Source organism: Garra rufa, chromosome 19 (genome assembly GCF_049309525.1).
Source record: "Garra rufa chromosome 19, GarRuf1.0, whole genome shotgun sequence".
NCBI lineage: Eukaryota > Metazoa > Chordata > Actinopteri > Cypriniformes > Cyprinidae > Garra > Garra rufa.
In genome coordinates, this window is record NC_133379.1 from 41,690,999 (window position 1) to 41,705,232 (window position 14,234).

Below are 14,234 nucleotides of genomic sequence, written 5' to 3' on the forward strand. Positions count from 1 at the left end.
TGCTACAAATATACCCCAGCGACTTAAGACTGGTTTTGTGGTCCAGGGTCACAAATGTAATGCAAAGTGATCATAGCACAATTTTAAGCAATGTCGTTATAAAACACTTCTGGTACTTTATCCAAGTAGACTTAATCTATTTATATCAATTCATATTAAGTGTAATTAAGTAGCACAGTTGGGAAAATGCACTTGTAACAATTGCATTGATTATATTTGTGACCCTGGACCACAAAACCAGTCTTAAGTTGCTGGGGTATGTTTGTAGCAACAGCCAAAAATACATTGCATGGGTCAAAATTATTGATTTTTCTTTTATGCCAAAAATCATTAGGAAATTAAGTAAAGATCATGTTCCATGAAGATTTTTTGTAAAATTCATTCTGTAAATATATAAAAATGTAATTTTTGATTAGTAATATGCATTGTTAAGAACCTAATTTGGACAACTTTACAGGTGATTTTCTCAGTCTTTTAGATTTTTTTGCATCCATTCCTCAGATTCCAGATTTTCAAATAGATGTATCTCGGCCAAATATTGTCCTATCCTAACAAACCATACATCAACAGAAAGCTTATTTTCTGAGCTTTCATATATATATATATATACATACACACACACACACCTCAGTTTTGTAAAATTTAACCTTATGACTGGTTTTGTGGTCCAGGGTCACATTTAAAATATCAATTTAATTTAAACTCAGAATAACTATATAAAGTCTACTAACACTACAGCTATTTTTTTAATCATTCAAAGCACTCTTTTAGGAAATACACTAATAAAGTCCTAAAGACTAAATTTATTCCGCATTTTAGTACCATTTTGCAATTGCACTGAAGTAGAAATACACTTTTAATTAGTGCATTTATAGTGTATAACCTTTGCAATTTATTAGAACGAAAAACATTTTTTTCACGAAACAATTTTTTTTAGCGAATTCAAGTTTTACATTACTGTAGGCTGTGTATGTTGCATGGGGGGAAAAAGTATGTGATTTCTGTACATCATAAAACATAACTAATCCTATGGTTTTGGGTATTTTGCTGTAAAGGCTGTAAGGACTTTTGAAATAACTGAAATCACCAGTTAATAACTGTCCATCTGTCTGACTAAAAGTGTCATGAGGAGGAAGTTGTTTCTCTGCACTAAGATTTATGATGACAAACAAGAAGCCGATAAGACCACACCTACTCCATTTTCTTGTTTTTAAAAACGGAAGCCCTTTGCTGTTTGGAGAATTTAAGAGTAGCCTCGCTAGTACTAGTACTCACTAAATCATATCCTTCTATTTTTGGGGGAATATTAGTATTCTGTTTTAGAACCAACATTCTTTCCTTTCATAATGGGCATCTTCTCATGAGTTTATACAAACCCCTATTTCAAATCTCAGATGGCAAATGTCGCCAGAGATCTCAGAGTTGTGATGGATATTTCTTCTCTTCAGCTCAACACAAGGTGATTAAAAAAAATCTTACATTTTTTTATTAAGAGTTTTTATTCAATCATTGTTGAAGCTATTACAGTACTGTGAAACTATGAAATAGAAATGTCTGAAAATACACAGCAACACAGCAAAGATAGTAATCACAACATTGTATTAGATTATATATTACATTATATTATGGCAGTCTGTCGGGCTAGAGATGTGATAGTTATTAGACTTATTTTATGTGGAAAACATGGCAAACAAAAATGAAAAAGGAGTGCTTCTAAACAAGGGCAGCAGAACTTTAATGCTTTCATATCTTTTACATGATTGATGTTAAAACATTTCATATTGAACAGTGTTTTATTCCTGACAGGAATTTATTAATTTATTTCTGTTTTGCCACAAGAAAGAAAGCAAATTCCCTGTGCGCATGCACAAATGTCGCTACGGTATCTGTATTGTTTTGATCACCAATATTATGCGAGTCATTTCTAATCAAATTACAGTTAAACACAAAGTATTTTGGATTAACAGCACCAGGAGAAATTCATTCAAATTCTGTCAGTCTTCTAGCGAACTACAAACAATATGTCTTACAACAATATGTTCATACTGAGAATGCATGTACAAAAAGAGCGGCAGCCTACCCCAGGTCTTAAATCAATTTTAGGGGGAGGAATAACAAATTAATTAAATAAAAATGATAATACAAATAAACAAACAGTTTAAACAACATTAAGATCGATCTTACTCATTTTATACTAAAGTGCAGAGTATTTCAAATTTTCACAACCCCAATTCCAGAAAAGTTGGGACGTTTTGTAAAATGCCAGAAAAATCAAGAATATGTTATCTGTTCATTTTCTTTTAGAATCCTTTCCAATGTTTTTAGTGGCCAACTTAAAATTTTAACTTACGTTGATTTTCATGGCTGCGACTCACTCCAAAAAAGTTGAGACGGAGGCAAAATAAAAGTGAAAAGGAGCATTTCATTCTTTGCAAAGTTGGATAATGTCTCGTCGTCACTTTGTGTCACATTTCATGACATGTGCCCCAAAAAAAAAAAAAAACCTTTCTTTATAGAAAAATCAAAAGGAATGTAGGTCTTTCAATGACCACACAAAATATTGTGGAAAATTTCAGGGAAAATGTCCAGAGAAATATCAGTCTGTGTAGGGCAGAGGTCGGGAACCTTTTTTACCGAAGAGCAAATTATTATTATTATTATTATTTATTTATTTTTTTTTCACAAAATCACAACCCGGGGGCACGTAGACCGGAAAGCGAAGGCACTACACTCAGACCTCAAAGGGGCTCTAGAAAAACGCTTTCTGGAATAGAACATGTTGACGACTTCTGAGAATCATTCTTCTTCTTCGGGGAATAGTTAAAAGATGTTAAATATCTAACAAATCACCAGCAAAGAAGCTATAACTTTCAAACAATGTAAAATGTGCATAACAGATATTTTTGGTCAATACTACAACTATTACATATTGAATATAAATCAAACAAAATAAACGAGTAACAGTATTTGAACATGAATATATGATGAGGATTAATATAAGCACAAGCACAAAATATAATCAAAATATAAATAAATAAATAAAAATCAATAAATATTAAATCAGAAATAAATACATGGATATGAAAATCAAGGAAAACACCACAACATTGATTATCTGGATATATCAATTAATGTGTAATTTCTTTTCACATTCATGGATTATGAAAATTTAGGGAGCTTCAAAAGATTTGCACGCTCAACATTATATAATAATAATAATTCATTTCGGCTCACTGTTATGACGGTCACAACAGAAACCTTTCACTTTCTTGTGTATAAATAAACTTCAAGGTTGTTTGCTTTGGCTTTCTCGACAAGAGCGTTAAGATTCAGATGTGTGATTGTCGGTAAAAATGTTGTGCAAATGTGTGTCCTTTTTTTATTCAGACACTTCAAAAGAAGATTTCAGAACTACAGTGCAGGAATTTATTTCAGCTCATCCTGATGTCAGGGCAGTGTGTTGTTTTTATTATTAATCTTGGACAATAATATTTTTATTTCCAACAGATTAAGAAGACAAGAAATTCATTAATGACAAAAGATGTGGAGCATCACAAACCGAAAGAGAATTAAAAACAAACAGAAAAAGAAAAATGACAAACAAAGAATACAAGAGGCAATCTACAGAGAAAAGGACATTAAAATTAATCAGACGGAACAGTTATCAGGGTGGGAAACCAAACTGTGAGAGTTTCATTTCATCAATACATAAATTTTACAAATTATCCACTGCATAAATACTCTGAGGATAATCAGATGATTGTGTTTTAATTGTCTAGTTTCTGATGATCCAGAAAGTTTCATTCAGATTAACTCAAAGACTAGGTAAGATTCTCATTGATCAAATACACAGACTACATATACACTTACTGTATTTCTCTTACACTGACAGAATGTATATGTATTGGATCATGATTGACAGTGTGCATGCTTTCTCTTCAGACAGGAACAGCTCCTTTCACCGGACCAGCAGAATATACTTCAAACTCACTGATTAAGCACTGTATATTTTATATTGTTTATATTTTAGTTAAAAAAACTTTTTACAGGTGTATAAATCAACAAATATCAGCTTCATTCACTATAAACTTACAGTGCCTATAGAAAATCATACTACCCTGTGAAAACCTTTTGTCACATTACTGCATGTACACATTAATACCCTCATCATTGAAATACAAATATCTGAAGGATTCTGGAGGATTATTAAAAATTTATCAGTGAAATGCTTGGTTTAGTAAAGTGATCAGCCCCTTAGAGCAGAGGAGCCCAATTACTGTTCCTGGAGATCTACGGCTGTATCCGAAATCGCCCCCTATACCCTATTCACCATTCCCTACATTAGTCCACTCATACAGTTCACTTGAAGGAGTGAATGAAAACGAGTGAGTGAATTCGGACACTAAGTGCACCGGAAGGACTGCCACTTTTGCATAGTATTGCTTACTGTTTAACAATCATTTAAAACGGACAGTTCGAGTAGTAAGATTAAAAGATTTATCTTGAACTATGTCAAGGAGTTTATGTATAAACCTTGGTTAAACAATTTAATAATCAATTTACAACAGATTTGTACCTGTGTTGTACGCTGCATTACGCAGTGGACGAGTGCGTTGTAAAATGAACAGGTGGCTGATTCAGCTGCGGGCGCCATCGTCTGGAGAGACGCGGGAATTCAGTCGGCGCGCGACTCTCACAGTGCATTATGGGTTATCTCTAGCTGTTGAGCGTACATCGGTTGTACACTCGTTTTTGCGGTGCATTGTGGGATTGAATGAGTGCACTCGAGAATGTCCACTATGGTTTCGAACACCACTTAAAATGTCTGTCCCCTCAAATAGTGCACTATTTGAGGGTATAGGGGGCGATTTCGGATACAGCCTACCTACCTGCAGACTTTAGTTCCAGCGCTGCTCCAACGCAGCTGTCTGTGAGAGATTAATTAGCAGGTTCAGGTGAGTTTAATCAGGGTTGGTGCTGAACTTTGCAGGATAGTAGATCTCCAGGAACTGGATTGGGCACCCCTGCCTTAGAGTATATCATTATAAAATTAACAAGCAATTAACTTCCAGATTAAACATCAGGCTAATTGCCCTACCTGACAGTATGATCAACAGTAGTGGTGTTAATTACTAGTAGTGGTGTTAAAACCAGCTGTTTTATTTAACTATTTGACATTTGAGAACATACAAATTGCTGAACAAAGTTCTCATCGGCTTTAAAACTGCTATTTGTTAAATTTGTTTAGGAAAGGATTCAAACATAAAATCATACCCCAGTATTTTATTAAAATTTATCATCACTAAAACACCATTTTAAATTGTTTTCTTGGCTTGTTCATATGTGCAGACAGTTGCACCACCTGAAATTTTAGAGGTTTGAGATACCAAAGCATATAAAATCAGAGCATATCATTTCAGCAGTTTAAACATACAGTAACATCATTTTCACAAAGAGTTAATGAGATTTTTGAAATTGAGCTTTTGATAAATTATTCTCTCAAAGCCTTCACTTAGTTAGTTATTGCGTTTATCTCCGTGACAACTCCAACACAGAGCTAAGATTACAGTGTACAGATATCACTCCAACAGATCGATGTTCTAAGAACAAGTACTTCTTAGTAAACGGGACGATTTAGACTAGAGGAAGTTTGGGTCGGTGGGCAAAAATGCAAATCAGTAACGTCTTTGGTCACGAGCTGTGAAGAAATTACTAATGTCGCTAATCAAAATTAGACCTGAAACCAAGATGTGGACTTTGAAACAGAGAAGTATTTTAGGGAATAAGAAGTATTCAAACTGAACACCTGACATTATTTTACTTCTCCTTCCTCTCCATTCTTCCTTCATTCAGATACTGGGTGCACCTGGTGAAAAAAACATATGCTGGTTAGGTAGTTTTGATGCTAGTTTATACTGGTCCTTAGCTGGTTTATGTTGGTCCTTTGCTGGTTTATGCTGGTCCCTAGATGGTCATGTGCTGGTCAAGGACCAGCATAAACCAGCAAAAACACCAGCATAAACCAGCAAAAACACCAGCATAAACCAGGAAAAGACAAGCATAAACCCAGCTAAGGACCAGCATAAACCAGCAAAACCAGCTGAGGACAGCAAAAAAAACAGCATAAACCAGCAAAGGACCAGCAAAAAAACAGCATAAACCAGCAAGTGACCTGCATAAACCAGGAAAAGACCAGCATAAACCAGCTAAGGACCAGCATAAACCAGCAAATGACCAATATAAACCAGGAAAAGACCAGCATAAACCAGCAAAAACAGCTAAGGATCAGCATAAACCAGGAAAAGACCAGCATAAAACCAGCTAAGGACCAGCATAAAACAGCATAAACCAGCAAATGACTATGACCAATATAAACCAGGAAAAGACCAGCATAAACCAGCAAAGGAACAGCATAAACCAGCAAATGACTAGCATAAACCAGAAAAAGACCAGCATAAACCAGGAAAAGACCAGCATAAAACCAGCTAAGGGCCAGCATAAACAAGCATAAAACAGCATAAACCAGCAAATGACCAATACAAACCAGGAAAAGACCAGCATAAAACAGGAAAAGACCAGCATGAACTAGCATCAAAACCTACCTAACCAGCATATGCTGTTTTTTTTTTTTACCTAGATAATCTAATCTTTCCATTAGACTTACTTTTCTCAGATCTGTGAAGACTTCTCAAAATATGTTTCAGCTATTTACAATATACATATTTAATCATTTAGCAGATTTATTTAGCCTTTATCTAAAGCAACTTACAAATGAAGACAATAGAAGCAATCAGGTATATATTGCATGTTTTGTTGTTTGTAAAACATCAAAAGAAAACAAATAGAAAACTTGAGTTAAAGAGTGACAACTAGCCCTAGTATCAGAACAGACCCTCTCTTCTGTTCAACATGGTTTATCTGAATGCTTTCTTAAAGTTTAAAGAATCTTATGGTAGCAATTCAAATAAACAAAGAGCTATTCCTTTTTTTTACAAGCAGAATTACAAAGTAATGTTAAAGTACATCTTGGTAAAGTGTGATGATTTCTATCTGAATCTTCAGAAGCAACAGAAAAATGAGAGCAAACAAAAACTCTTAAGAATTAAAGAAGAAAAGATCCACTTCATGTCAGTGTGGACTATAATCAAAGACTATAGAATACCCAAGACGTGTCACTCGTATAGTTTAGAATGGCCATAATGAGCTTTGCATTTTCGTCCGTGAAGATTTCATTGGTGATTTCAAATATGAAATTTAATTGTAAGCTTGGTGAACAGTTTTGGAGAATGTGATGTTTCCCCATTCAAATAGATAGGAGCTGCACTTGCCTGTCGGAGAGAAGTTTCAAAGATGGCCACCGAGTGAAATGACTTAAAGGGGCTTTGCTATAGTAGACTCATATTTAAAACAACAGTCATTTTTATAAAGATATATTACATGTTTTGGACTTTACATCATTCTTTTCTGCAGTCTTTCAATTTGGACCTGTAGTCATTCAGTCATTTGGTGAGACATTGACAGATGAGCTCTAAACCACTCATGGACTGAAAGATGAAGATGCAGCTGAAATCTGGTGGATTATTTGTCTGAATGAAGCAATAATATTGAAGGACCCGAACCCTTGCCCTGCGTTCCATTTGGAAGGACTCATCCCTATGAACTAATCCCTTTAAAGGGTTTATCCTCCAGCAGTGGCGGCTCCTGACAAATATCTCTGGGGGGGCAACTGTTCCGATGATGGTAAAGATAACCGCTTTAATGGGTAAAATTATGATAAAATTCAGATAGCCAACTTTACAGCATTACATTACATTGTTTGATTTGGTTTCCCTTTTCCTAGATGGCAACATCAGGCATGAATTGTACAAACTGTACAGTACTTTGAATAGCTATATTAAATTTATCGCAATGGTCTCAAATACACTGAAACACTTCCACCATGGCCATCAAGAGACACGTGGTCATCAACTAGTTTGCCCTCTGAGAGTAAAAAAAAAAAAAAAAAGCAATACTGCTTTACAATTAAAGACTTTTTATTTCTCATATTAAAACTGTAATTAATCAAATCTTTTCAGAACATATTCAGTATAAATTTGGCTGCCAATATGCAATCAATACAACTATTTAAAATTCAACATTTGAAGAATACAACATATAACATACAAGGCCGTAAACAGGGTTTGAAAGTTAGTGAGGTCCGAAGTAAGGTGTTAAGAATTGTGCTATAATAACACCCACAAATGCACTACATATAGCCTAAACTTCAAAATAGACTGACATGTAGATGATTGTGAAAGATTTTTTATTCAGTATAATGTTTTACATGGAAAGTTCGTTTTTTTTTTTTTTTTTAGCTGAGGGAATTTTTATTTTATAACAAGTTATAAAAATAACGTTATAATAATGACACTGGTATAAAACTAACGTTCAACTTTCCACTTTATAAACGTCCCAAAGTGTCACACTAAATTGGACAAACGAGTCAAAAAACACGTATATTAGGTGGATCTGGCAACAAACGGAGGCTCCTGCACCTGCGCTCTCACTCAACGCGTTCTCAAGCCCCGTTCACTGCGCTAGCTTCTCGCAGCAACATGAATTGCAAACACTTATGTGATATGAGGTGGTTTAAACGGCTAAATAATCATTCAAGGAGCTTGAAATTTTATTTTTGAATATAAAAAATGAACGAGGTCCGGATCTCGGTGACCTCATAGCTGGCTACGACCGTGATTACATAAACAATGCACCATTTAATAACATACATCACTTCTATTGAAATTTTGTTCACCTCTCTTTTAAGCAGGCAAAGTGCTCAATTACCCTCATTAAAATCAGGCATGTTCCTGACAAGTTCCCTCTCCATTGAAAGCATGGCCAATGCATTCAGACGTCTCGCTACACGTGCGTGCTGTACATCTTCGAGCACGCATCAGTGCGTATTACGAAATCACGTTGGGCCGAGCCCTCCCGGTGCCCATTGAAATGCATTGTAGGGTTCAAAATGTGAAAAAATAAAAATAAAAAAATCTCACAATATAACTCTATGAGACCGACTGGGGCGATTTTCAATCTGACTGAGATCGCCCCAAGGGGCCGGGGTTTTAGGTTGGAAAGTGACATTCAGGCTGTTGAATGTACAGTAATATGCAGACTAGGACCAGCAAAATAAGACTCTTTTTCACCTCTCTTTTTTCGTGTGGCTCAAAGAGGGCGATGCACTATCGCCCACCATGGGCCAGCCACCCCTGTCCTCCAGAGTAAGAGCTTCTAAGAGTTGAAGGGTGTAGGGCAGGGTTCCCCAAATCTTACCCTGGAGGTCCAATGCGCTGCAGAGTTTAGCTCCAACCCTGATCACACTCACCTACCTGTTATTCTCTAATGATCCTGAAGACCTTAATTAGCATGCTCAGGTGTGTTTGATTAGGGTAAGAGCTAAACTATGCAGGAAAATGGATTTCGAGGTCCAGATTTGATGATCCCTGGTGTAGGGGATCAAACAACTGTTTCTTGAAGTGCCCTTCTGCATCATCATCCCATCATTCAGCCGTAATCATTCATAGAATCTGTGCAAAAGATCATGGGAGCCCAAAGTGTCCATCAGTCGTACCCTTCAAAATCCTTCATTCCGAAGGGCCCTTTGAAGTGGCTAGTTTTGAGCACTTTGTTTAGAATGACACTTCGATATTGCTGCCATGATTGTTCAGAAGGCGATATCTCTCTTTTGGACTGCATTGAACATAACACAATCTTCCAATATACTGAAACACAAATGCTAATATGGTTGGACATGGGAACAGCGCCATCGACAGCAAAATAAAGAAACTGCCCTCTTACTATTACAGTTTTTCACATTTGCTCAGACACTAAACCCCACACTCTGAACCAGGAGGATCTGGGGAAATTGTATAGCCTATATGTATGTAACAAAGTTCAAGATTTGAGGAGGAAGCGGGAACCGGCAAACTTAAATTTAATAACTAAAACAAATAAACAACGAAAGTAAGAGGCAACAGCCTCACAGAATCCAACGTATGTTTGTGTTTGCGCTCTGTTTTTGCAGTGTTGAACATTCATGTCTGTTTCTGAAACACAATGGCATTTCAGTTAGTCAGAATCCACTCATCAAATTGATTTTCAGTCCTGGGTTCTGGAAACTTGCCGATCCTTACATTATAACCAAGTGTGTACGCAATGTAAATAAGAGATTCATTGTGCTGTGTAATGAGATCTTGACATATAATTTGAATACAAGATGTTTTTGATGCAGCTCAGAGGACTAATGTGGCGTACTCTTCAGGAGTGACCGCATATATCTGCATATAAATGGGGGGTTGTCTCGAAAACTTTCTTATATATATATATATATATATATATATATATATATATATATATATATATATAGTGAGGTCAATAAGTATTTGATCACCCTGTGATTTTGCAAGTTCTCTTACTTAGAAATCATGGAGGGGTCTACAATTTTCAGCGTAGGTGCATTTCCACTGTGAGACAGAAGATCTCTCCCTGTGGGGTATCAATGATGCTAAGAATGGTGAAGAATCAGCCAAGAACTACACGGGAGGAGCTGGTCAATGCCGTGAAGAGAGCAGGGACCATCGTTTCCAAGGCTACTATCAGTAATACACTAAGACGTCATGGTTTAACCAGTGTTGCTGAGCAAGATCTGACATGAACTTGTACACAAGCAACACATCTGCTATTTGCAAAGCCTATTCTTGTAATTTCAGTAATGATTTGATTTAAAAAGCATTTGTGGCTTGAAACAGGTGGAAAATTTACACCCTGTTTTGCAGTTCTATGGATGTTTGCCATCCAGATCTGTGACGTGCAAGTATTTAGCAGAAACAAAAGTTTTGTGCTCTGTTGGTGTCATTGTCTCCATGTGAATACAAGAAGCTATTAATCTAATATCTTTTCATGGTACATTGTAATCTTGGCTGCATGTGTACATTTATATGGTTGAGACCAGGGATAGTTGTCACAAAACTGAATCAGAAATCATAATTTTAAATGGTCTGAAATAATGATATACTTTGTTACTATTATCCTGACCGACCGGTACTACAACCCCTGGCAAAAAGTATGGAATCAGCACACTTAGATGTTGTTCATCCATTTTGTAGAAAATGAACAAATCACAGATATGACACAAAACTATTTTTGTTTATTAATGCAACATTGTGTATATGTGAAACACACCTCAAACAAATGAGATGAAGCTCTTTTAATTAATGGAAAATTATTTTCCATATCAAGTAGAGGAAAAAAATATGGAATCATTCAATGTTGAGGAAAAAAAAATATGGAATCAGCTTGTAATTTGTATTTCTGAAATAAATATCTAAACATATATAAACTGCTAATTAGCCAGCAGTTAAAAGACAGTGCTTACAGACCTAAACGAGCTGTTGAACTTGGCTAACATGTCACCAACAATAAAGTTGTCAATTGAAATGATGGAAAGGATTATAAAACTCCTTCAAGATGGAAATCCATCATGGAGTGACACAAAAGAAGTTGGATCTAAGTTGGAAATTATTTCTAAAATTTGGTGTAAGTATTTACAAAATGGAAAGATTATAAAACAAAAACATACAGGCAGATCAATGAAGACAAGCATCAAGACAGAAAACTAGAAAAACAACTAAAAATAGAAAATGCACAAACGAAACAAATGAAGTGTGTGTGACATAACTGTAAGAAACCGGCTGAATGAAATGAGATTTACATATAGAAAGGCCAAATGAAAACCAGCATTAACACATAAACGAAAGAAAACAAGATTATAGTGGCTAAAGAGAAGAAATCATGGAGTGTGGATGATTGGATGAAAGTGATATTCAGCGATGAATCACAAATCTGCAGTGGACAAGAAGATGATGCGGGATCTTTTGTATTGTGCCACTCTAATAAAATATATAAAGATAACTGGCTGAAGAAAACTAATAAATTTTCCAATTCATCTATAATATGGGGTTGCATGTCAGGTAAAAGACCTGGGGAAATGACTATCCTTACCTCAACAGTCAATTCACAGGTTTACATTGAAACTTTGGACACTTTTCTCACTCAATCAATAGAAAAGAAGTTTGGTAATGATTTAGTATGATAATAGACCTTGCCACAGAGCAGAGAGTGTTAAAGCTTTTCTTCATGAAAGGCACATCAACTCAATGACATGGCCAGCAAACAGTCCAAATCTGATTGAAAATGTATGGTGGAAATTGAAAAACTGGTCCATGACAAGCTTGAAAAGCTGATCTGTCAACGGCTAGTCAAGAAAGTTGGAACCAGCTTGATGAAGAATATTGTTTTTCATTAGTGAAGTCCATGCCTTAAAGAATTCTGCAGGAGCAACAAGGTATTTGTGTTTTTTGGTTAATGATTCCATAACTTTTTCCTCAACATTGAATGATTCCATACTTTTTTCCTGTACTTGATATGGAATATAATTTTCCATTAATTAAAAGAGCTTGATCTCATTTGTTTGAGGTGTTTTGTTGAATTAATAAGCAAAAATAGTTTTGTGTCATATCTGTGATTTGTTTATTTGCTATGAAATTTAAAAAAAAAAAAATGGATGAATGACATCTAAGTGTGGTGATTCCGTACTTTTTGCCAGGGGCTGTATTCCAATAGATACTTTTGTAATTACTGTTTAATAAACAAATTGAAACCCATCTGACAAAAGAAAAAAACGAAAAACACCACAGTGACAAAGAAATATGATAAATATAATAAATGACACATTATTTGCTTATTGTGGCTTTAGTTATTAACACTGTTAAGATGAATCATATGTGTGTGCACGTAAATAATTTTAACAGTTTGAACATTTATAAGAATATTAGTTCATCAGTGAGAACAGCAATTTATAAAATGCTACTAACAGATGTATAAGGCATTTCATATGAACAAAAAAAAAGTGTTACTCACCACACCACACTAATTTCGATGCAACGCTACTGAGATTTCCCTTTTCATGGACAATGTTGACTTCATAATGTTGTAGCTCAGTAACTGTTTGTTAAATATACGGAGTATTGTTTTGTTTTTTAAGTATCTTATGGTCATCCAAGTTCCATTGATTATTATTATGAAATATTATTGCAATTCAAAATAACAGCTCTTCAGTTTAATATCCTTTAAAATATAATTTATTTCTGTGATGCAAAGTTGAATTTTCATCAGCCATTCCAAGTGTCACATGATCCTTCAGAAATCATTCTAATATACTGATTTATTACATTTATTATCAGTGCTGGAAACTGTTTTTGGAACCTGTTACTTTTTTTCAGGATTCTTTTTTTCAGGATTCTTTGATGAATAAAATTGAAAAAGAACAGCATTTATTTAAAATAGAAATCTTTTCACTTTCACTTATCAATTTAACACATCCTTGCTGAAAAAAAGTATTTATTTATTTCAAAGAGAGAAAAAAAAGAAAAAAAATACTGAGCCCAAACTTTGAACGAGGTGTTTGTTTCAAAAGATTTCCATTTTAAATAATGTTCATTTTTATTTATCAAAGAATCCTGAGAAAAAGAATCACAGGCTCCACAAAAGAATATTAACCAGCACAACTTTCTGAAGGATCATGTGACACTGAATTCTGGAGTAAAGAATCAGCTGTGCATCACAGGAATAAATTATGTTATAAAGTATATTAAAACAGAAAACCACTTTTTTTTTTTTAATTGCATAAACATTTCACAATATTAATTTTGTCTGTATTTTTAATCAAATAACCACTGCCTTGATGAGCAGAAAAGTCTCCTCTAAAAAGCATTAAAAATCTTCCTGATCCCAAACATTTGAGCGGCAGTGTACACACACACACACACACACACACACACACACACACGCGCGCACACACACGAGTTCAAATCTAGTTCAGTCTAGTGTGGTGTAACTGTTCTATGCAGCTGACACCCAATGTACTAACTGTGCGGGAAAAAAAATCATGCAGCTGTTCCTTCTTTTCCTTTCTAGGCTCAGTGCCAAAAGAGGCATCAACCGTTGTATTTCTCTATATAACTCTAAACCACAGACACAGAGACCCATTTACGCTCATCACCTGGTAATGACAGTTATCTTTAAATGTTGTTTTTAGATGACTAGATGACTATTATTAATTATTAATTCTCTGAAATCAACAAACTTGTTAAACCGTCGTCCGCAGGTATTAGTGTTTCAGTTGATCTTTGTGAAAG

The 14,234-nt window shown here is 35.0% G+C and overlaps 1 long non-coding RNA gene across 1 annotated transcript; it reads left to right on the top strand.

Annotated features, from left to right (window-relative positions):
* The first annotated feature begins 1,260 nt into the window (after positions 1 to 1,260).
* On the top strand, positions 1,261 to 4,182 carry LOC141293109 (uncharacterized). Its single transcript, XR_012340640.1, has 4 exons — positions 1,261 to 1,459; positions 3,508 to 3,684; positions 3,780 to 3,825; positions 3,943 to 4,182. It is a non-coding gene; the product is annotated as an uncharacterized lncRNA (long non-coding RNA).
* Positions 4,183 to 14,234: the final 10,052 nt, after the last annotated feature.